Consider the following 25,361-nt stretch of genomic DNA (forward strand, 5'->3'; position numbering starts at 1 on the left):
GTACACAAATGTTCACAGCAGCTTTATGAGTACCAGTCAAAAACTGAAAACTACCCAAATGTCCTTCAACAGGTAAATAGTTAAACTGTGGTACATCCATAGCAAGGACTACTACAGAGCAATAAAAATGAAACAAACTATTAATCCATGCAACACACTTTTAAGGATGAACCTCAAGGGAATTATGCTTAGTGAAAAAAAGCCAACCTCTAAAAGTAACATATTTTATGACTTCATTTATATAATATTCTTGAAATAACAAAATTACAGAGAGGAAAAAACAAATTAATGGTTGCCAGGGGTCACAGATTGGGGGTGTCTACAAAGGAATAGCACAATGGAGCCTTAAGGTGATGGTACAGTTCAGTATCTTAATTGTAATGATGGTTACACAAAGCTACATGTGATTTAAAAAGTTCCACAGAACCATAATACATACACATACACACACACACACACACACACACACACACACACATGAATAAATATATAGAATAAGCTTTATGGATTATACCAATGGCAATTTCCTGATATTGCTACTATACAGCTTTGCAAGATGTTAAAATGAGGGAGGATGGGTAAAGGGTGCACAGGACCTCCCTGCACATTTCTTGGCAACTTTCTATAAGTCTGTAATTATGGGGAGGGAGACAGTACAGGGACTAACTAAATCTAAAGAGTTAGCCAATCACTAACAAACTGACATTTGCAGATGGTGTAGAAAGTGTTTGTAGGATGGTGTATGACAGGGCAGCAAGCAGACACCAGGCATCCAAGATGGAGAGAATGGAGAGAGAGCCCTAAGAGGAGGATAGAAGGGGAGCTAAACACCAACAGCAGTAGCTTCCTAATCTTTCTCATGACTGCCTCTCACTGTCAGCATTTAACCACTGTCTGGAAAATTCATATTAGTGATCATGATTTGCAAGGACAACAAAAGAACAGTCTATGTTCTGAGGTGATCTCTCTCATTCAAAGCAAGAGTTACGACCAACTATCAAGAGAGTGTGTTCCTAGGCCTTTAAGATTTAATTTCCTTTTAGCACTTTCCAAACTATTTGATGTTCACGAAACCATCTAATGTAAAAAAGAGGAAATAAATAAACTTGAAATTCATTTTCTGATTATAGACAAAATCTTATGATACATTACCATCTGATTAGATGTATGCCATAGATTGTTATTTCAACTGCTTGATGAGTGAATAAAACATCTATTAACTTTCTCATACTGAATAATAATAGCTAACATTTATTAAATACATTTTATGTGCTAGGAATTGGTCCAAGTACTTTTAAAACGCTGTCTCACTTAACTCTTGTAACAACTTTACAAAACAGGTTCTACTATTACCCCATTTTACAGATTATGATACCAAGATACACAGAGGTTAGGTAATTTGCACAAGGCCACACAGCTAATAAATGATAAAGGCAGGCTTAAAACTCAGGAAATCTGCTACCAGGCCAAATTTTTCACAGTAATGCTGCAAAATGAAGCAAATGATAGATGTTCCAGAGTTCTATCAATTCACAAGGCTACCGGATGACTTTAACAACCCCAAATAGTGTACAAAAGAATTGTTCTGCCTCCCTAGTATTTAATATTCCAAACAAATCATTGGTTAACTAAATTATAGTAAAACGATTCAAACATTTCAGCACTATACACCAAAACTCAGGCATAATCAGGGCCCCATAAAAAAATCAAAATTTATGATCCGAGTGAAAAAAACCACGGGCTTAGAAGATATGTTTTCAGACCTATGAGATGTATTTCATTCAGTAACAGCATTTTATGTATAGGTGCCACTCTGAGCACTGGAAATATAAAGTGAAAAACACAAATAAGGTCCCTACTCACTTAGAACTTATATTTTAAGAGGGAAGAGAGGAACAAATAAATAACAAAATGTCTACATACCATGATGAAAATAAGAGGACAACAAGATCAAGAGTAATCTGGGGGCTACTTTAATTTGAATAATCAAAATAGTCTCTCTGAAAGGTGATATTTAAGTAGAAAGCTGAATTACAAGCATTTTTAAATGTATCAACTATACCGATTTAGTAAATCAGCATTTTATTGTATAAAAACCATAATTTATGCTGAGGGAAAATAATGTACTTAGTGAACATTAAAGCGGTAACTTTACCTTTCTACCAAAGAGAACCTTAGAACACCTAATAATGCAGGAGCAAATATTAAGAATCCTTTGCCTTTTTTCTTATAGGTGCCCTTATTTTCAGACACCATGCATATAAAGGGGTAAAAAATAATAAGGTACATGTATATAGTATTCTTGAAATGACAACACTATAGATATGGAGCCTAGGTCAGTGGTGGCCAGGGTTTGGGTGAGAAGAGAGGGAGGTAGCTGTGGCACAGGGGTTGCACGTGCATGTAAAAACCTGGTGAAAGCTGAATCGGGTACACAGATTGCGTGCCTGGCCATTTCCTGGTGTGATACTGTACATGGTTATGTACGATGTTGCCACTGGGGGAAACTGGGTGAAGAGCCAACAGGATCTCTCCGCGTTGTTTCTTACAACTGCATGTGACACTACAAGTATCTCAAAATAGAAAGGCTTTTTAAAAATATAAGCTGAATATCAGATACTTTTTTGGAAGCATCAAAATGTTGCAAAGAAACAGCTTTCAATAAATTTCATGCACTAATCCACTGGTTTAATTTAAGAACCAGTCTTTGTCAAAAAGAGTAAAATAGACATTGAGGCTTAGAGACTGAAATATTAGAAAATATGCATTGCAATTTCAAACTGTAAATATACTGTCATCATTTTCAAACTAAACTCAGGAAATAAACTCACACTGTTAAAAGGAAGTAAGTTAAAAGCACTAACTAAATATAGGAAACAAGAATCTCATGTCTTCTGTCTTTTATAATTAAATAATGTTAATAATATGTTCTTTGGCGGGGGAAATACATTTTTGAAACTAGAAATTAAAGATGCTAATTATAAAGTGGAAATGTTTCCCAAGTTTCAGAATGTAAAAGCTATACTCTACCTTCTTTTTAAAGTATACAAAAAATTATTGGGGGGGAAAAAACAGAAATTAAAATAAGCTTAGAATCTCCTTTTTGTAAAATAATTTATATACCATTTCGATAAATTTATGAGAAACAACCAAAGTGGAATATACCATGCAGTATAACTTTAAATAATCAACTATTTTTTTACCAATCACTATGATCCATTCCCACTTCCTGATTAACAATAAATGACCAAGAACAAAGAACAGACAGCTGTAGCATTACCTGAAACTACGTCGAGAGACTCCAATAAGTATGACCCCATGGGTGGAATAATGCTCAGATCCCACTCCTGCTGTACTATTGGACAGTCAGTGTTCTGGGGCAGCCTATTTAACCTGTGCTTCTCAATCTCTTGAGCTGTAAAATGAGATTCATGATACCTGCCAACTAGTACACAGGGATGCTGAAGTGTAATCTAAGATGCTACATTTAAGCTACTACAACCCAACAGATTCCAGCAGTTCCTGCTCTGCAAAACTCCAAAAGTGAACCCCAAACTCCTGTTGCTTTCCATTTTATCTCCAAATACTTGGATAACCATCATCATAAGGTGAATATTATCAATAGAACATGTAAAAACTAATGCCTGATTCAGCAACATGGTAAGTTTGTAACAACAGTTGGTTTAATGGTGCTTTTATGAATGGATTCATTTGTGATATCAGACTAAATGTAAATGTACACATTTCATAAAAATGTCACACCCATAAAAGAATAAAACAGTAATAAGCTATATGTATGATCATATCCTAAAGATGTGTTAATTCTCATTTTGTTTCTTCCTTCTTCAGCAAACAGAATGTACAGGACATACAAAGTGAGAAGTGAAGATGCAGACAGACAAGGTGAGACAAATAAGGACATAGCCATTCCTGGCTCCACTGAACTTGATGTTAAAGAAAGTTGCAGATGCAACCTCAGATCCAGTATCAGTAAACTGAAAAATTGTGGAAAATAGGAGGAGTCCTTGGACACTGACAGTCAAGTGTACTACAAATGAGAATATCTGATCTTTTCACCTCTATGAGCCAAGCAACACGGGTCATAAACTGCTGGAAAGCCTGTGCATCAATCAGCCAATCCAGTTCTAATTAGACTTTGAGGGAGGGAAGGTGGCAATGCAGGAACTCAGATGTGTCAAAATAGAGGTTGTGGGTCAGGAAGATTCGCTTAGAAGAAAATGCAGGAGGACAGGAACCCCCAAATGTATCTAGTACAGAGTTAACACAGTACTGTAATAGCTAATATGATACAACTACCAAAATATGATAGTATCACTTTTGCATGCAATAATTATATTCCAAATACAATGCAAATAAACTAAGAAGCTGTATTTCTGGATGAGATTTAACTTTTTTCATTAAAGTGACTTTACCCTGCATTCTAGAATTCATTAACTAGAGATTCTACAGCTAATAACTAAGAAACAGAAAATAGCCAGAAAGAAAAATCAACAAAGGTATTCCAAGAATGAATACTTAAAAAATTAGAATATCAGGAGAGCAAATCAAATTCAGTTTTGACTCAAATTTCAAAAGCCCACATGAGTTTTCACAAACTTAATTTATTATTTACTTTTATACAATGTGTTATAAACAGAATAATCTTAGAATGTCTGGTACACTTTATAGTACTCACTACTACTTTCAACAGAAACATGATTTTTTTTCCAGTTTTTATTTATTTGTTTATTTTAAAGTTTTTTTCAATTACAGTGGACATGTAATATTAGTTTCAGGTATACAACATAATTATTAAACATTTATATAACTTATGAAGTGGTCACCCCATTAAGTCTAGTACCCATCTGACACCATACATAGTTATTACAATATTATTGTAATGCTGTATTTTACATCCCCATGACTGCTTTTATAACTGGTAATTTCTACATCTTAATCCCTCTCCCTTTTTCATCCTTCCCTCAATCCCCCTTCCATATGGCAACCATTAATTTGTTCTCTGTATCTATGAGTATTTCTGCTTTGTTTGTTCATTTGTTTTGGTTTTTCAGATTCCACATATAAGTGAAATCATGTGGTATTTGTCTTCCTATGTCTAACTTTTTAAAAAGATTTTTATTAAAATACAGCTAACATACAAATTAGTTTCAGGTGTACACAACAGTTACTCAACATTTATTTACGTAAAGAAGTGATCACCATGATAAGTCCAGCAACCATCTGACACCGTACTACACTATCAAAATATCATTGACTATATTCCCTATGCTGTACATTACATCCCCATGACTTATTTGTTTCATACCTGGAAATGTGAACCACTTATTCCCCTTCACCTTTCCCTCCTTTTTAATTTTTCAATTACATTTGACATTCAATATTATTTTATATTAATTTCAGGTGTACAATATAGTGGTTAGACAGTTATGTAATTTAAGAAGTGAATCCCCTGACTAGTCTAGTACCCACCTGGCACTATACACAGTTATTACCATATTATTGACTATATTCCCTGTGCTTTACTGTACAACCCCATGACTACATTTTAACAACCAATCTGTACTTCTTAATCCCTTTCCCTTTTTCACCCACCTTCCCAACACCCCTCCTATCTGGCAACCATCAAAACATCCTCTGTATCTGTTTTGTTTGTTTACTTTGTTCTTTACATTCCACATGTAAGTGAAATCACATTGCATCTGTCTTTCTCTGTCTGACACACTCCACTCAGCACAATAGCCTCCAGGTCCATCCATGCCAACACAGATGGCAAGAACCCATTCCCTTCCCTGGCCAAGCAATAGTCCATTGTATATATGTACCACCTCCTCTTTATCCATTCATCCACTGACAGACACCCAGGCTGCCTCCACATCTTGGCCATTGTAAGCAATGCTGCAATTAACATATGGATGCACATGTCCTCTAGAAGTAGCATTTAGGGTTTCTGTGGATAAATACCCTGAAGTGGGACTACTGGGTCCTTTTTTGTCTCTTGTTATAGCCTTTCTTTTAAAGTCTATTTTGTCTGATATAAAAAGAAAAAAAGCTTTTTTTGCTTGTTTCCATCCCTTTTTCCCATCCCTTTACTTTCAGTCTGTGTGTGTCTTTTGATTTAAAGTGAGTCTTTTGTAGGCAGCACATGTAAGGGTTTTGTTTTCTTATCCATTCAGCCATCCTATCTTTTGACTAAAGCATTTAATCCATTTATATTGAAAGTAATTGTTGATAGACAGCTATTGCCATTTTATTCACATTTTAATCCTTTTTTTTTTTTCATCTTAAAGATGTCACTCTAAGATTTCTTGTAATACTGGTTTGGTGGGGATAAACTCCTTTAGCTTTTTCTTGTTGGGAAGCTCTTTATCTGTCCTTCGATTCTAAATGATAGATTTGCTGGGTATAGTAATCTGGTTGTAGGTCCTTGCTTTTCATCACTTTAAATATTTCCTGCCAGTCCCTTCTGGCCTGCCGTTTCTGGTGAGAAATCAGATGATAGTGATATGGGAGTTCTCTTGCAGGTAACTAACTGCTTTTCTCTTGCTGCTTTTAAGATTCTTTCTCTTTAACCTTTGGCAATTTAATTATGATGTGCCTTGGTGTGGGCCTCTTTGAGTTCACCTTGTTTGAGAGTCCCTGTGCTTTCCAAGTTTGTATATTTATTTCCTTTACCAAGTTAGGGAAGTTTGGAAGTTTTCCATCATTTTTCTTCAAATAGGTTTACAATTCCTTGCTGTCTCTCTTCTCCTTCTGGTATCCCTATGATGAGAATGTTGGTATGCTAGATGTTGTCCCAGAGGCCCCTTAAACTATCCTCATTTTGGGGAGGGTTCTTTTTTCTTTTTTGCTGCTCAGTTTGGGTGTTTTCTGCTAATCACTGATTCGATCATCTGCTTCATCTAATCTACTATTGATTCCCTGTAATGTATTCTTCATTTCAGTTACTAAATTCTTTACTTCTGACTGGCTCTTTTTTTATGTTTTCTATCTCCATTTTCATGTATTCTATCTCTTTGTTGAAGTTCTCTCTCTGAGTTAACTGAGCATCCTTATAACCAGTGTTTGGAACTCTGAGTCTGGTAGATAGCTTGTCTCCATTTTGTTTAGTTCTTTTTCTGGAGCTTTATTCTATTCTTTTATTTGGGACACGTTTCTTTTTCTTCCCATTTTGGCTGCCCCTCTGTGCTTGTTTCTGTGTGTTAGGTAGGGTTTCTATGTCTCCCAGTCTTAGTAGAGTAGCCTTATGCAGTAGGAGTGTTGTGGGACCAATAGTGCAGTCTCCCTGGTCACCTGAGCTAGGTGCTCCAGGTATGTCCCTTGTGTGAGTTCTATGTGCCATTCTGTTGTAGTTGAGCTTTGATTGCTGTTCCTACATCAATGGGAGCAACTGACCCTCAGGTTGATTGGTTGAAGAGGACTGGCCATGACTACAGTGGAGGAGCTATTATGGAGGGCTGGGGAGCCTAGTGTGGGGTTGGGACCTCTGCAGCTGAGCTATCCCTCCTGATTTTAAATGTTTGCCTGTGGGTATGAGACTAGCCCGTTACACATCTCCGCCCCTACTACCAGTCTTGAGGTGGCTTCTTCTGTATGTCCTTGGTTGTAGGGCTTCAATTCAGCTAGACTTCAGACAATTCTCAATGATGGTTGTTCTGCAGTTTAGATGTAATTTTGATATGGTTGTGAGAGGAAGTGAGCACAGCATTTACCTACTCCGCCATCTTGACTGAATCCTCAGAAACATGATTTTTTTAATGTCATAAGATATTTGTTCTACAACAGTATAAAATCCAGAAGTTTTTCATCAAGATAGAAAATCAAAACATATGTCCAATTAATCTAAGCCTCCAACCCACTTAAAGGTTAGTCATGTTACATCTATGACCATTTCTCTACACTGTATCTCCAATATCTCTTACCTGGTTTACTTTACCAGCCTCCAATTAACTAATCTCTTTATCTATAGCCCTCTCCAGCACATTCTGCAAACTTCAGCCAAAATTAGTTTTCTAAAATGCATATCTGGTTATGCTATTCCCCCAGTTAAAGCCCTTCAATCACTCCCTGTTACCTTGAGTTAAAGTCTAGATTCAATGTGGTTTTCACAGCCAAGAGATCAACATGATATGTATGATATAGTTTCTATTTTCATCCTTATCTACTTCCCCAACCTCAAACTATAGGCTCCTGTCATCATTCTTTCAGTTCCTAAAATCCTTTCAGTTCCTATGTCTCTCAGGTTCAAACATTTGCAAATGTTATTTCCTCTGCTTGAAACACCATGCCCCTGAATAACTTATCCTATTCTTCAGTCTTAATTTAGATGCCACTTCATCCAAAAACACATCTCCTAGCCCTCAAGTCTGGATTAGGTGCCTTTCTTGCAAGTCAAGCAGTACCACGTACTTCCTCTTTCATAGCACCTTGCTCAACCGCCTATTTACTTGTCCATATTTCCCCAGAGACTGTAAACTGTATGAAGGTAGAGACCACATCTTTCTTTTACCCCAGTGCTCACCAAAATGCCTGCCACATGGTAGGTGTTTTGTTAAATATCTGTTGACTAAATAATATAACAAATAGGGCTTCATAAACAACATGAATATTTCATAAACAACATTAAGTGTAAGGATTTTTTTTAAACTAAAGTAAACCAAGTAAACAAAATACTAATAAATCCAGAAGTTGAAAGCCTTAGGAACACACTCACTATGACACACAATCTCATCATTATGACTGCCCAGTGATCAGGTCAGAATCCTCAAAATAGACTTCTCTGAAAAATACATAAAAAGTTTCCAGTAATACAGAGGCAAGATACATGAGCAACAATATATCTCCTGCTAAGCCTCTGGAAGCCAAAAAAAAAATTCTATCATAGGAGATCTTTTAAAGATATAAAATACATGCTTCAAATCTCCTAGCAAACTATAAATTCTACCACACTGAACTGAAAAATCAATACCTGAAATTCATGCAGCCTAAACAACATTGACAAGTACAAAAAAATTAATAAATATTCCATCTTACAACTACCACAATTTTCAAATCTCTTATTTTCCCTACCCCCATACACAAAGAAAGTTTCTTCATCCTCCACACTCTGCAGCACTTTATACATAGCTCTGGGATTACTTTTATCACACTCTAATATATTACTTAGGTACCTCTCTGCTACCAGGCTTTCATGAAGACAGAGGTGGTGTCACTAATTCATCGCTGAATCATTAGGGCTATCACAACACACAGAGTAGTAGGTATTCAGTTATTTGTGAAAAGGAGAAAAAGAAGGAAGAGAAGGGAAGAGAAAGGAAAACACAATCAATCAATTTATACAAGTAAGCTAAAACATAGCAATTGAAGTGGTAGAGAACTCTCACAGATCCAAGTAAAAGAAGCTTGACAGAAGTTAAATTGCTGAAAGTTAACATTCAGATAATTCAGTAAGCTTTTTTTAAGTTAATATGAGTTATAATAGAAATAATGACTACTCAGTCTCATCCCTTTGGCACTTTACAAATAAGCCTACAAAGTAAGGAGCTTCATGTAGAGTTCTTTATATATCCTGTGTAGAAGCACAGAGGCAATAAAAATAAATAAATAAATAAATAAATAAACCAGAGGGGACAGAAATGGGACGAGAAAAAAAAGAAGCCATCTCATGACCCAGCTAGGTATCTAAAAAGCCACAATAATTCAAATACTTCAAAAATAGGTTGTCTATGGGCAATATTACTAATAATAATTTGAGACAGATGAATATGTTTTACAATCAAGGGGTGAAATGAAGAAAAATGTTTATATTCTCAACCGAATTTCTATGTCTTACTTTCACTTAGCAACATGACTCTAAAATGTTCAAACATAAAGTGATAAATTCATTTGTTCAGTATTTGTAATCAGATATGCAAATATTTGAAAAATCATTATTTCAACATTAAATATCACCATTTACATGCATAGTATTCAGGCTGGAGTGAGGAGAAAAGACGACCCAACGGAAGATTTGTTTTTCGCAGAGTCAGAGAATCTGTTCGTCCTCCAAGACTACCAAGGATTTACCTTCTCCCCAGTGAACGTAAGGACATTCCTCATATTCTCCAATATCAACAGTATAACTGTGCAAGAGTTCATAGACGAGAGAGGTAACCCGACATAACCACATATGTTTTGGCTCTGTAAATGAAAAGTAGTAAAGAATCCTAAAAGTCCTACAAAGCTTGTATCTTTCTCACCAGGGAAATTCTCCCAGCATGATGACTTTTATTTTCCAAAATGCCAAATCAAAACTTGAATAGCACCCATACTGAGCTTAGGCTCATCCCACAAAACAGACTTCTCCAACGCCTTACTTACCACTTCAGAAGAAAGTCTGTTCTGAAAGAGAACCATCTGTCCCTAGAGGATGAGCCCATTCCAAAAAGAAAATACGCAACTTCCCCTATTTTATTAATTTATTGGCATGATAACTTGCATCAATTTAAAGGCATTTCATCCACGACGAGCAAACTGAAAGCTAAATGCACTAAATCTTCTTTCATGGGACCTGTAAGTATTTTTTGAACTCTTAATGGTTTGCACTTAATGCTTTATTTTAAAATCAGATTTAATCATTTCATAAAACCAGTAGTTCTTAAGGAAGATGGATTTCATTTTACCTCTATATATATTACACCAGGTCAGAATTGCAATGAATTGTGATGCCATTTGAAACCACTAATACTGCACTCAACAATCCAATTAGTAAGCGAGTCTGAAAACACAATTTTCCAAAATGACTATAGTGCTCCCACTTCCTATTCTTAAATACATAAGACACTAATTGAATGTCCATATTATTTTATTTATAGATCTTTCTCAAATAATCTCACAATAAAACCACCAGTTTTTAATTCTTGTTCCCACAAAGGCTCTTTGTTGGCTCTATTTTGAAGACTTAACACAGCTGTATTTTTTTTAATCAATTTGATAAATGTCAAAATAAGAAATATTTTCTTATGAGACTCAGAGGTCTCTAAAGCATATGATATTTTGTGAGAGCAGGAACAGAGAACAAAACTATGAGAGCATAATAGCTCAATTATACAAAATAAATGTATATGCATAAGTATATATTTACAGGTGGTATATATCCACTTTGTGAATTACCTACAAAATATTTAATGTCAGGAAGTTTTTACCCACCACATCACAGCCTTCCGTGCTATGGTATATTCAGCAATATAAAATCAATCATAAAAATCACTAAAGCAAAACCTAGAATGGAGAAGTAACCATATTATAGTATCAGAAATGGGGAGGCAACAACAGAATCCAGGAACTGGAAAGAAAAACATAGGACATCAGAAGATCTGATGTATGCTGACATGGACAGTGTTAAAAGTTTTCCAATGACAGGGGGCCCGTTCTTTTATTTTCCCCAAAAAGATCATTCTATTGGACACCTATGATAACATGTTTCTCCTCATATTGAGCCAAAATTATTTCCCGATAAGTCTTCCTACGGGTCATACCTAGTCTGTCCTTCTTACAGGGACTATGCCTAGTCCCTCTTTAATAGGACTCAGTCTTCTAGATAGGAAGAAAGTGAGTATCGTGTTTCCCTGAAAATAAGACCTAGCTGGATCATCAGCTCTAATGTGTCTTTTGGAGCAAAAATTAATATAAGACCTGGTATTATATTATATTATATTATATTATATTATATTATATTATATTATATTATATTATATTATATTATATTATATTACACCTGGTCTTATAGTATAGTAAAATAAGACCGGGTCTTATATTAATTTTTGCTCCAAAAGATGCATTAGAACTGATGGCCGGGCTAGGTCTTATTTTCGAGGGAACACGGTATGTGTCCCCTTGGTCCTGTTTCCTAGAGGCTAGCCATCTTTTCTACATCTCCAATGCCCTCGACTGTTCTTCACATCATTTAGAGAAAGACTCTTCACCATCCCAAGTTCTTCACTCTCCTCTAGGTGAAATTCAATTTGCCAATATCTCTACTTAAAAATTGCATCTAAAACTAAAAGTTATACTCCACAAATTATTACCAACATTTATTCAGGAAACAGATCTTTGGGAAAGAGTCAAACCAAAAGAACCTTCTGCTTTCTAGGGAGCAAGTCTTAGTACATATTTTGGAAATGGCTAAATAGACAAAAAAATATAAATCAATGCTATCCAAAGGAAGTGTGAGAAAAATGGAGGGAGGGTAGTGAAAAATAGTGTCATCAAGCTATTTGTTCTGAAAAAATTAACCACCCTATATACTAGTCCACAACCTAAATTATCTGAGATACTAGTCATGCAAATACAATGACAAAAACTTTCTAAATCTGCAATAAGCATAGGTACATATAGAGAGAGTAGTCATAGTCTTTTATATACAAAAAAAAAATTCCTTTTAATTTCATTTAAAGAAGCAAACGAAATCAAAATACTAGATGTAATTTAGACTGTTTAGTTTGCCTGGAGATTTTATCATTCAGACATGTTAAGCATTCTATGAATGAAACATTTGATACAATTAAGGAAAACCTATTGAAAAAAATTAATCTGTAAAACAGAAATAATATGGGGCTAAGGAATGGCTTATTAATAACTCATTCAATTCTGCATATAATAAATACAGCTATTACAATTTCAGTTCACTAGTGGCTGAGCTCAAAAAACTAAAATGCTACCATTCCATCTGCCTCAAGACTCCCGCTCTCATCAACAGAGTCTCTACCTGCTACAGTTATTAAATCCCAGAATTATTTTAGGCTTCAAGGAATTTATATGGAAAAAACAAAGCTACTAGTATGAGGTAGGGCCAGAACTCCAGACCAAATTCTGGCACCTTATCTACTATACGTGAACAACCCTTCAAATATTTGAAAACAGCTGTCATACCTTCCCTTCTCCCTTCCCACCCCATAACCAATCTTCTTTTCAAGGCTAATTCTCCCAAGACTTATAATGGGGAGGATCTCAGAACCAAGCCCTACATAAGTGACCTCCAGAAATTCAGCCATGTTCTTTTGTCTGAAGGGCCAGCTTAGACTGTGTCTTGAGGGGATAAGTACCAGGATACATGGAGGATCGATGCCACCAACAAGCCTCAGACTCCTGAGCTGCAGGCCATTACTCAACCCCTCAGTTACTCTGAATAAGGCAAAGCAAGGGAGACCTGCGAGAGACAGGCCTGGAGCAAAGCCAGTGAGTTAGTGACTATGGGAGGCCAAAAGAGAGGCTGTAACCAAGCCAATATCAGAAGCACCAGAGGACAGGACCTCTAGTTTAGGGGCCTTCCACCTCTACCTGGCCCTTCTCCAATAGCTCTCTCTCCACTAGGTCTCCACCAACATGATGGGTAGGTCTTTCCTAAGTCCTACCCATCTAAATGCTGGGGCAAACAGGAAATAGACGCTCCCAGAGAAAGTACACAGCCACACAGGGAGCTCTCCATGAGCTGTAACCTCCAAGTAGACAGGCAAGTAACCTAGGATGATATCCCAGTGGCAGGATGGTGCACGAAGAGAATCAGGAAGGCAAAAGCCCCAGAAGAGCAGATGCTTGGAGAAAACTCTAAAGACGAAAGACAAAGAAAAGGATTTTTAAAGCTAGGCTTAGAATAAGAATAAAGCCAAGAGGGACGTTAATTCTTAACTACAAATTACACTTGTTTCTCCATCAAAACTGACCTCAAACCTCAGCCCCGCATAACAGGCTCTTTGTACACTGGACACCACTATCCTGTCCAGTCATTGTCTCTGATTATTCCCCTGGATACCAACTTTCTTAAAGTCCTACACCCTTTCCCACCTGCAGGTCTTTGGGCCTGCTGTTCATTCTGCCTCAGATTCCTTTCCCCTTTGCTCACCCTTCCTTGACTCACCCAAGCAGACTCGGGCGTGCTCTCCCTCCACAGCACCAATCTATGTGTCTATTATAGCACCTCCCACAGGATATTACAATTTCTTGGTTTTGCTTCCCTCACAAGAGACCATGACCTCTGAAAGACTATATCTTTGTATTTCAAGAACCCAGCATACGATCTGGCTCCTAACTCAGTGAATGAATCAGATGAGGCAAGTGAGGATGAGTGAAGTGATGAGAAGGTGCCAGACTTTGTGTCATGTATGTCTGTCACCTCTCCTCCACTGACTTATGAAACATAGAGAATAGTGTCTGCAATACAGTAAGTGATCAATAAAAACTAATTAAATAAATCAAGTAAATAAACATGAAGAGTACTGACAGATTCAACAACGTGTTATGGTCATGAATGAAGGTCCCTTCCAACTCTAAGATTCTATGGAGTATTTAAAAAACTGTATTAGTACAAATGTATAGAAGTTTCCCAGAAAATTTGGAAAAGAGAGAAAGGCAACTAGCATTACTGAGGGGCTACAATTTGTTAGGCACCTTACACGTGATATTTTATTTGTTGTTCATAATAGTCTTGGGAAATTGGGACTACAGTGTTATAGATAAAGGAACGAAAGAGAGATGCAGAGCCAAAATTTGAACTCAGGTGAGCCTGACCCCAATCCTAGGCTTTTCCCACACCACACACTTCAACCTCTGGGAGGAACACAAGACCCCCTTCCCTATTATTCCATTCCAGGGGGAAAAGTTCTGATGCCAAGGCTCCATGGGAGGTACAAAGAGATGAAAACCTTTGTCAGCACACCCTTTCCTTGTGAAAAGGTTCACCTGACTTCCTGTTCCTCCCATGAGGCTGGAAGGAAATTTTAAGGCCTCTCCTTTGCTCTTCCCTTTCCTCAGAAGGTCAAGTGGCAGTCAGGTTATGATATAGAGAAACGGTGGCAAGGAGGCTGCCACAGGGGTCTACTTAGAGACCTTAGGTTAGAAAGGGAAGCAGCCCTGAAGCTTACATTCCCTACAAGCCAATCCATCAAGTTATAAGTCTGCACAGAAATTTGGAGCTAAAGTCCTAGATTGCAATACAGATATTCCTTTGCCTAGAATGTCCTCTGGTGGCATCTAATTGAGGTGACAAGGAATCAGCCAAATTTTGTTTCCCCAAAACACGACTCACAAATTGATTCAAACAATTAAAGTGAAGTACACACGAAATGGTGCTGGGACAACTGGATATCCACCTACCTCACACATATACAAAAATTAACTCAAAATGGGGGGCCACCGGATGGCTCAGTTGGTTAGAGTGTGAGCTCTGAATAACAGGGTTGCTGGTTCGATTCCCACATGGGCCAGTTAGCTGCGCCCTCCACAACTAGATTGAAGACAACGAGCTGCCACTGAGCTTCTGGGAGGGGCGGCCAGATGGTTCAGTTTGTTAGAGCGCGAGCTCTCAACAAGGTTACCGGCTCAATTCCTGCATGGGATGGTGGGCTGTGTCTCCTGCAATTAAGATTGAAAACGGCGAATGGACTTGGAGCTGAGCTGCGCCTTCCACAACTAGATTGAACGACAATGACTTGACTTGGAGCTGATGGGCCCTGGAAAAACACATTGTTCCCCAATTTTAAAAAAATTAACTCAAAATGGATTAAAGACCTAAATGTAAGAGCTAAAACTATAAAACTCTCAGAAGAAAATATACAGATAAATCCTCCTGACATTGAATTGGGCAATAATTTTTTAGATATGACATCTAAAACCAGGCAACTGTAGAAAAAAATAGATATAAAATTAAAAACTTTTGTTCCTCAAAGGACACTAAGAAGAAAGCAAAAAGACAATCTGTAGAATGGGGGAAATATTTGCAAATCATATATCTGATAAAAAAAACTCTTATAACTCAAAAATAAAAAGACAAATCCAAGTAAAAATAACAGAATTTAAATAGATATTTCTCCAAAGAAGAGATACAAATAGCAAATAAACACATGAAAAGATGTTCAGCATCATTAGCCATCAGAGAAACGTAAATCAAAACTCTAATGAGGTACCACTACACATCTACTAGGATGGCTATCATCAAAAAAACAATAAACAAGGTTGTTGATGAGGTGGAAAAATGAGAACCCTCATACATTGCTGGTGAGAATCTTAAATGCAGCCACTCTGGAAAATAATTCGGCAGTCTTCAAAAAGTTAAACATAGAGCTAAACCTGACCAGTAATTCCACTCCTAGGTATGCACTCAAGAGAAATGAAAACATATGTTCACACAAAAAACTTGTACACAAATATTTACAGCAGCATTAGTCATAATAGCCAAAAAAGGAAACAGCCCAAATGGCCATCTACCGATGAATGGATAAACAAAATGTGGCATCTCCATACCATGGAATTTTATTATACTTGATCATAAAAAGGAATGAAGTACTGATACATGCTAAAACAGAAATGATTCTTGAAAACATCATGCTAAGTAAACAAAGTCAAATGCAAAAGGCCCCATATTGTATGATTTTATTTCTATGAAATATCCGTAATACCACAGGCAAATCCATAGAGAGAGAAAGTAGATTAGTGCTTGAGGGAAGAACGGGAAGTGACTGTTAATGGATGTGGGATTTCTTTTCTGGGGTGATGAAGCATTCTGGAATTAGATAGCAGTAATTGTTACAAAACCTGTGATATGCTAAAATTTTAATTACATACTTTAAAAGTGTGAATTTTATGATATGTTAATTATGTTTCAATTTAAAAAGTGCGGTGCAACTATAAAAAGGAGCTAAGCATACACATGTACCAAACAAGATATGACAGAAAAGTAATTAAGTTAACTTGCAAATCACTACTGGACACTGATGTTTACTTTCATAATAACAAATATGAAAATCATTGAATTTTATTGCCATAAACTGAACACCAACATAAAAAAGATTGAGAGGAAAAATTAATTTGATTTCCATGAAAAACGTTCAAAGATAAATATTTGCTTTCTTTCCACTATTTCAGCTGGTTGGAAGCTGAGCTCCTGAGAGCAGATACAAGAGCTTCTATGTTAGATTTGCTAACGGCAAACAGACTTTAAAGAATTCAAGTAAAAAAACCTGAGCCTCCCATCCAAGTACTAACCAGGCCCACATTTGAAACCCATGTAAATTTACTAACAAATGTCACCCCAATAAACTTTAATAAAAAAATAAAAAAAAAAGAAACCCAAGCCTCAGACCCGCTGCCTTTGGTATAAATGGTAAGTGGATTCTCTCCAGGCAAGCTGTCACTGCGGATGAGCAATCCACCTTGATAACAAAGTCACAGGACAGAACTTTCAATTACCAGCATCTCAACCTTAGAGGCTGGATGAACATTTTCTATAAGGCTTTTCTCAGATTCACTAAATGAATACGTGTGAATCCAAACGACCAGTTTTTCCAAATAAGCACAACTCATCTTAAGAATATTGAATCACAAGCAAACTTTGTACACATACAATATAAAAGTGAAAATACAACACAATATTCTAGAACTATGCCTTGAACATTTCAAGCACCCAATAAATATTTGTTGAATGAATGTTTATGATGGTTAATAATGTTTAGTAAATAATTAAGATAAAAAAATAAGGCAAATGCTAACAGTATTTCCAAGTCAACTTATCTTCATCAATAGAACATTTTGGTTTTTCTTTTGCTTTATTCCTAATGTAATACCATATCCTCACTGATATGCAAACTAGCAAATCAATGGTTATTAAGAAAGATATTAATAATTAGTCCATTATAAGTAGGAAGGATATTCTGATTAATTATAGGAGTTACTGCCCCCCCCAACTCATAAATCTTTCTGAAATAAAACAACTTCAGGTCAATAAAAATGCCAGAATTTGTGAGGTGATTAGTTTCTCAAGCACCCTACAATTTATTTTAGTTCATAAACTAAGAAAAGATATGTTAATACAGTTAGTTTAACAATAAGTTGTCTACTCTCCACATTCTGGAACACTAAGATGGATGGATCCAAGCAAAACACAATTTGCCTCACTGATGATCCATATTGGAGCTCAGTAGGAAGGGAAATTTTTCTGAAGCACATCTTAAAGCATACTAATTTACTATTGCCAAGAAGGTCAGCAATTAATTTTACATTTTCCTTCTCTTAAGCCTCTTTTAAAAACAGGAAAATTATTTCTCAGTATCGAGCAACTATGGGTGTTTGAAATATTATACTATGTAGGATCATCAGATGAATACAAGATGTAGAAAGCATCTTCAGAGATCACATCTCCTCTTTCAGGAAACTTCTGAAAGTCTCTAACAACAAGATTCTACAAGTTCACAATGTGTGTCAGACAATTTCAGAAGTCTTCCTAAATCTCTCTTACAGCAGTGTAAGCTCTTTCCTTCTATCTTCAAAGAGAGATGAAGATGACATATGAGTATCACGCTTTGTATCATCATCTTTTAGGGTTTTTTTTATTGGAAATCACGCTACTCAGCTCTCTTTTACTTTCATTAACTCTTCCTTGATTTACAGACATCACAAAATAACATTTTTAAAGGAAATACAGTTACTTGGCCTCTGCATGGAAAGCACTTTCTAAGCATAAAAGCAATGAATCAAAAAGAAAAAGATTAATAGGCAGACAACATAAAATTATTTTAAATTCTATAAATCAAAGCCATCATAAATTAAATGAAAAGGCAATTGTGGGGAAAATGCCCCCATACGACAAGCAAGGGTTAATATACTCACTCTATCAAGAGTTCACACAAATGGGTGTCTGGCCAAGACAGTGCACCCCCAACATTCCCCACCCCTTCCCTACAATAAAGTGCAAGGTTCCTACAGAAAAAGAGGTTACAGCTTCTTTTCTCCCAGCTTTCAGGATCACTCTTGCCTCTTCAGCCTTGGTCCTCTGCTTCCTACCTGGTTGCCCTCTTTCCTCCAAGTCCTGTTAGACTGAAGATTCAGACACACAGTCAGCCTGGTCTCGATTTCAGATTTCCCCCAAGACCCAGCTGCTGAACACTGCTTTCTACATTGCTCTGTAGCCTGCAGGCAAGTTACAACTCGCCCCAGGCTCCAGGGATACTTTATTCAACTTATTCCAGCCAAAGGCCAGCATACTGGCTCCTGCCTGGGCTGGCAGGGGCAGGAATCAGACAAACAATTGGTAAGAAAAATCTGAGACTCCAATATAAAAACTATCATAGACTTTATGCAGGTAATTCACAGAAAAGAAATCTCTAATAGCTAACAAGATGTTTTAATGCTTCAACACAATAATGAAAGATGTGTTAAAGAGGAACTATTTTTAATCTGATATTAACAAATTTGTTTTTAATTAATGCTAACACAGGTGTCATAAAACTGATGGCAGAAGAGTAAATGGGTATAATCTTTCTGAAGGTGGCAATATGTTTCAAGAGCATTCACAATGAGCCTGTTGGCCCTTTGACTCTAATCTCATTTTTAGGAAGTGATCTTCAGTCATCAAAAATCTAGTCAAAAGATTTAAGTATGAAGACATTCATCTCTACATTTTTTTACTTGAAATATAAATATCCAACAATACAGAAACTGCAAATAAATTATGGTTCATCCACAATGTGGATTATTATGGAGCCAATAAAAATAACAGTAAGAGCTGACCGTTCTATAGCACTAAGGACCATACACACTGTTCTAAGCAATTAACATCTATACATTCATTTACTCGTCACAATAACAGGAATGGAACCTGTGAGCTGGTAGGTGCTAGCACGGTGTCATCTTCATTTTACAGCTGAGGAATCTGAGGCCCAGAGAAGTTAAGTGATTGGCTCAAGGTTACACTGGGACGGACTCACAGGCCCTTATCTGAACATCTAAAATCCAAAAGCTCTGAAAACCTAGTGTTCTCATAAACTTGTGGCAGACTCATTTGATGGCAAAACCTGACCTGAATTGATGTGAAACTATGCCTTGTAGAGTGAAGTCCTCTTACTAAAGAAAAATTAATGTGTTGGATTAGAGGTTGCTGCCCTAGACCCAATTTAAAACACAACTAGCCCCATGGGTTTCAGATCAAGAACTGCGGCAGAACTGAAATGCAAATCTAAGCATGAGTCTGGCTCTGGTATCTGTGCTCTTAACCACTATATGATGCTTTCAAAGGCCATTTAATGACACTGAAAAATGCTTAAAATTCAAACATTCAAGTATTTTTTAACTTCATACCATGGGCCAGACACAGAGAAAGAAAACTGCAATAGTGACAAGTGCTACTAAGGAAAAATATCTGGTGTCAGGAGAGCGTATACCCTAAGGAAGTTTGTCCTAGACAAAGAGGTCAGAGGAAATTAATAATCTGCATTTACAGATGAGGAAACTGAGGCAGAGTGCTTAAATTACCTGTCCACACATCCAGTAAGGGCTGTCCCTATGTGACACTATCACTGGTATGTGCATCCACTGTGGGCAAGAGACCTTAGGAAGTGTTGTAAGAAAGAGCTACCACTTAATGCGGTCCTACTATGTCCCAGGCTCTAGGAGATTAAAAAAGAGAGAAAGGAAGAAAAAAAACGCAACTTCAGAACTTTTTAGGATGGGTTACTTTCTCCAAATCACACTTACCCTATAGTAAGCACGCTTTGAACTTTCAAAAAGGTTCAGGTACCAAAATGGGGTGGAGGCGTGAGGTGAAGATAAACCAGGCAGCCAGGGATCACAGCAAACATCGGCCCCAGGAGGGGCCAGAAGGGCTCGGCCTGCTCCCTCAGCAGCTGAGGCTGCCAGTCCACCCGCAGCAGGAGGCCCAGCTGCCCGTTTGCCCGAGCGTTGCTGTAGCAACGGCCACGTCCAGCTGCAGCCCGGACCCCCGCCCACTCCCATGGAGACCGCCCTGCGCAGCGACGCCATGGCCACCTACCCTGGCCTCCGAGGGCGCACACTTGGCGCTGGTGGTCGCCGAGCCCGGAATGCAGCACCTGGAGAAACTTTTAGGTCGGCAGAGCAGCCGCAGGAAGGTGGACGGGGGCCGCGCGGGGACAAAGCTCGTATGCTGGAGCGAAGCTCCCTCCGGAGCCCTCCGCACCGAGGGGCCCACGTGCTCCGGGTGCTCTCGAAGGCATCCCGGAGAGAAACTCCTCTTAGGGACAGACCTGAGAATCCTGTCCCAGGGACAGAGAAGCAGCTATGTTACACGAAAAAAAACTTCGTAACTGATATTAAAGGGATGTCCACGCCGATATCCTCCCTCCTCGTCCTACCAATTGGAGCTGGGGCTGCAAGGTTTGCACTGCAGTGGGTTTCAGACCTAGACTAAAAAACGGAAAAATGACCTGGATATCAGCGATGGGGGCAGACCTAGGAGAGTGTTTGTTCCCATAAAGGAGCTGAGAAGGCTCCTGACAAATAAACTGACAATTCCCAGAAATATATTTTATCCACAATCCTCTGGGGAGCCACCTGAATGCATGCACCACCGCCACCAACACCAACACCACCATCACCCACCACCATCACCGCCACCACCACCCACCTCCACCACCACCATAGAGGCTGGAATAGGGGCTCCAGCTGTATACTAATGTATTTATAGACCTGAACTGAACTAGGAATCACTTCTGTGGACATGGGTCCTGTTCTCTAGCAGCTGTGAAGAAGAAATTTGACCATCCTAATACTGGACTAATTATTTGAGGAGGATGTCCATTAAAATTTGGTTGATAACCAATAACTTGGTGCAGCAGGTCGATTCATTTTATTGCTTGGCGGTAGGGGTACATTTGGCAACTGGGTTCATCCTGTCAGGCTCAATGGCCACGGTGGGGAACTGGTAACTTCACATTTTTGCAAATTTTCCAAGCACAAATCATCCCCACCATGTCCTGTAGAACTTTGGGGTCTTGGTCAGATTCTGTTTTGGAGAAATACAGAACTATTGTCTAATAAGGGTCTGGAATAGCCTACAAGTATTTTCTCTGTGCCCCTCCTCCTAACACTGCCCCCATCCAGCATGAGTGTTAGTGCCACTCTGCCCAACAAGAGGAGATAAACTCTACCATCTGCTGCATTGAACTGTGAAGTATATGGATCTGCCTTCAAGCAGCAGCTGTGAAGCCTTACACTCCAGATCCTTACCAAGCAATAACTTGGAACTGTCTACTCCCTGAGATCTACCAAAAGCCTGGTTGAGAAAACTGCAATATGGAGAGTTGTTTGAAAGGCAAGCAGATGACTCCTCCTCTACATAGTCTCTGGGTCAATGAGGCCCAAGCCTGGCTATAAATCAGAGGCATCTGGGGAGTTCTGTTTGGTTTTGCTTTATTTTGTGTTAAAACACAGCTACACGGGTTACACTTCCAGAAATTCTAATTAAATAAATCCTATCTGAAATGAAACAGTTTTAAAAAGGTTTTCAAGTGAGTTTGATACAAAGCCAGGTTGGGTCTATGTATTATCCTGAATTAAGCCAAACCATCAAAAAAGCTGTGTGTTCGTACCACTTTGTCTTCACCACTGCAAAATTGCCTGTTTTGTCATGCTTTACCCTTACGCCATCCACTTATTTTAAGAGATTGTTTTTTAAAAATATACCTCTGCATTTACTAAAGGGATTATTTAAAGAATTATACTTATTGCATCTGTGTAGTAGAATCCTATCACATCACCCAGCCCAGTGTTTTTCAAACTTTTAGACCATAATCCACCAAAAGAAATATGTTTTACATTATGACCCAGTACATATGTACCTATACATTTAATAACAAGTTTTATAAAATATTATCCATACCATATGCTATGTACCCTGATACTTGTTCTCTCTTTTTAACGCTGGTTTCCCCCTTTTAAATCCTTTCTTAAGCCCTAAATGAGTTACAAGTTACATTTTAAAAAGCAGCAGTATAGTCAGAGGTGTTTTCTGGAAACTAGTCCTGGATCCTCAGACAAGGTACTAGGCCACCTGGCTACAGTCCATTTCTCCAATAGTAGGTAGGTGACTCGAGCCAAGCCAATCATATCCCTTTCCCAGGAATTTGCAATTAGGACTGAGAGATTTCCGTTTTTCTCTGGGTAGCTAACATAGAACATCATAACTTAGAAAGTCAGGAGCTGTACACAGACATGCTTTCTCACCATGTGGCCTGGAGAAATGCAGAAAGCCAAGCTGCGAGAAAAATGTGAAAAGAACAGGAAGGGTGAAAAAGATTCACAAAGAAGAGAGAGAAGAGACCAAAAGAGTTCTGACAGCTTTCCATTCCTTATCATAGTATTTCCTGAAATGAGCTGCATTCCTGCCTGTGAATTCCATGTAATATTTCAAATCTTTATAATAAAGTGCCCTCTTTTGCTTAAGCTAGTTCAAGTGGCTGAGTTATTGTTACTGCAACCAAAATGAATCTAATAATATTGGTTTTATATGACTGTTGTAACAAATTACCATAAATTTGGTAACTAATACAATCACTCTATGTCCCTTATAGGAAGGTCCATGCAAGAAATGTATTTCAATTCTGAGTGCCAGAAAAAAAATCGTTTTCCTTTTGAAAAATTGACACCTCTTTTCCTTAAGAAAAAAGCAAATCATGATATTGATTACATTTCCCTACTCTCCTCGGCTCTCGGGAAGAAAGGAACCAAATTTGCAGCTCAACTTTAACAACTTTGTCGAACTCTAAGCCTTGAATACAGACATTACAACTTTCTCCTGTTCTCTCTCTTCCATTTACCCTCATTTCTACTTTTTTCCTTTTTGCAGTTTTTCATTGTATTGACTATTATTTTAGCTGCTTCAAATATTTTGCACTTACAGTTTCCCCCTGCCTAGGAGGCTCTACCACCACAAGGCTGGTTCTTTTTCATCATTCATATCTCAGCTCACTTGCTACCTCCTCAGAGAAGCCTTCCTGGATCATGAATCTAAAGTAGTCCCTCCCCATAATCTATCACATTACCCTACTTTGTTGTCTCAGAGCACTTCACGCCAGTTAAAACAATCTTGTTTATTTTATTTCTTCTCTCACTTGAAGTCAAGCTTCAAGCTGATAAAGACCCAATCTCTTTGTTTATTGCTTGCTCCCAGTGCCTGGGACAAAGCCTAGCACTTAGAAGCTATTTCATAAAAATTGTGGCATTGGTAAATGGAAGGAAGGAAAGGAAGGAAGGAGGGAAGAAGATTTGTACACAGTGAGATATACTCATAGATGGATAGAAAAATAGGTAGGTAGACTGACGAACGGACAAATACTCATTTCTTAGTGTGCAAATGTCACTAACATTTGTAGAGAGGAATCAGAGAAACTACACCAAGAAATAGAACAACTCCCTAAAATATATACATAGAGCTACTGGGTTTCCTTGGGAAATCCTTGATGTAAAAGCCTTAGACAAAACAATTTTTTTGAAGTTTTCAAGTGGCTCAAGACAGCTACATTAAATATTATGGCTAGTTACCATAGCTGAAGCCAGCAATTCTCAATGAGATAACGGATTACATCACCATGACCACCAACATGACAAACACTTGATATTGCCAAGGGAACTCAATCTATTGCAGGGGTCATTACCACACAACAATCTGCTTTCATCCTATTCCCGTAGTTATTAATGTCACCATTGGCAACAAGTGTTATATGCTGTTGACTTAAACACGCTATGGTAACGCCATGGTTATAATACATTATCGAGTTGCTTGACACTTAAGAAAGAGAGATCAGAATTGAAGTTTGTCAATATAACAAAATATAGATGCAATTAGTACAGTTTGTTCCAGGGTTTGTTGACCCTGTTGGTAAAAATACCAAAGTTTGGCAGGGGAACAGATGGACCTCAGTTTTTTAAGTCAAAAAGCAGTTGATTTATGCATTAATTAAAATGTATCTCTGTTATTCAAAAGATTTTTAGGAGATCCTACATCACACAAAACAACTCATAATTTTTCTGTTCTATAAGAAATTCAGAGATGTTTAGATTATGTGTTATATTAAGATTTCTTAAATGGAGACATGTTTTTGAAAAGTATATATTGCAAAATGTAACTTTTTCACAATAGATCTGTCTTTGATTACGGGTAGGCTCTACCAATTTATGCAAGTTCTCCCACTTTTCTCTTCTCCTACCTTACTTAACAAAACTAAAACTATACTTTATCTCCACAGCTCAAAATAAAATAAAATCTGGCAATTAATTCAGTTTGTTTGATTAACTATGGATGTTTGACCCAGCCTCCTTGTCTGATTAAACTAATTAGATGTTAGGTTAGTGCACACTTAAACTAAATTATTGTTTCATGGACTCAAAGTCTTGATATTAAAATGGCAATACTCCCCTAATTGGTCTACAAATTCAATTCAATCCTTATTTAAATAAATATACCATGATAAAAGTTAAAATATATATATATATTTGTATAAGTATAAAAGTAGTATAACTTTTTTAAACACAAAGTTTGGAGAAAAGGCATAAATATTACCCAC

General features: G+C 37.5%; 1 protein-coding gene across 6 annotated transcripts in view; it reads right to left on the reverse strand.

The window, feature by feature from the left end:
• The window catches only part of STK33 (serine/threonine kinase 33), a 134,115-nt gene extending 112,752 nt beyond the window's left edge, over positions 1–21,363 (reverse strand). For 2 of the 6 annotated variants that reach the window (XM_019728488.2, XM_074335951.1), the window contains exon 1: positions 18,829–20,264. The gene's annotated coding sequence lies outside the window, so the exon portion shown is untranslated. Of the gene's footprint in view, positions 1–18,748; positions 20,271–20,812 lie in introns of those variants that run through there. The other 4 variants (XM_019728473.2, XM_019728455.2, XM_019728439.2 and 1 more) reach the window with 4 other exon arrangements.
• Between the last annotated feature and the right edge of the window lie 3,998 nt (positions 21,364–25,361).

This window comes from Rhinolophus sinicus, linkage group LG06, assembly GCF_036562045.2.
Source record: "Rhinolophus sinicus isolate RSC01 linkage group LG06, ASM3656204v1, whole genome shotgun sequence".
Lineage (NCBI taxonomy): Eukaryota > Metazoa > Chordata > Mammalia > Chiroptera > Rhinolophidae > Rhinolophus > Rhinolophus sinicus.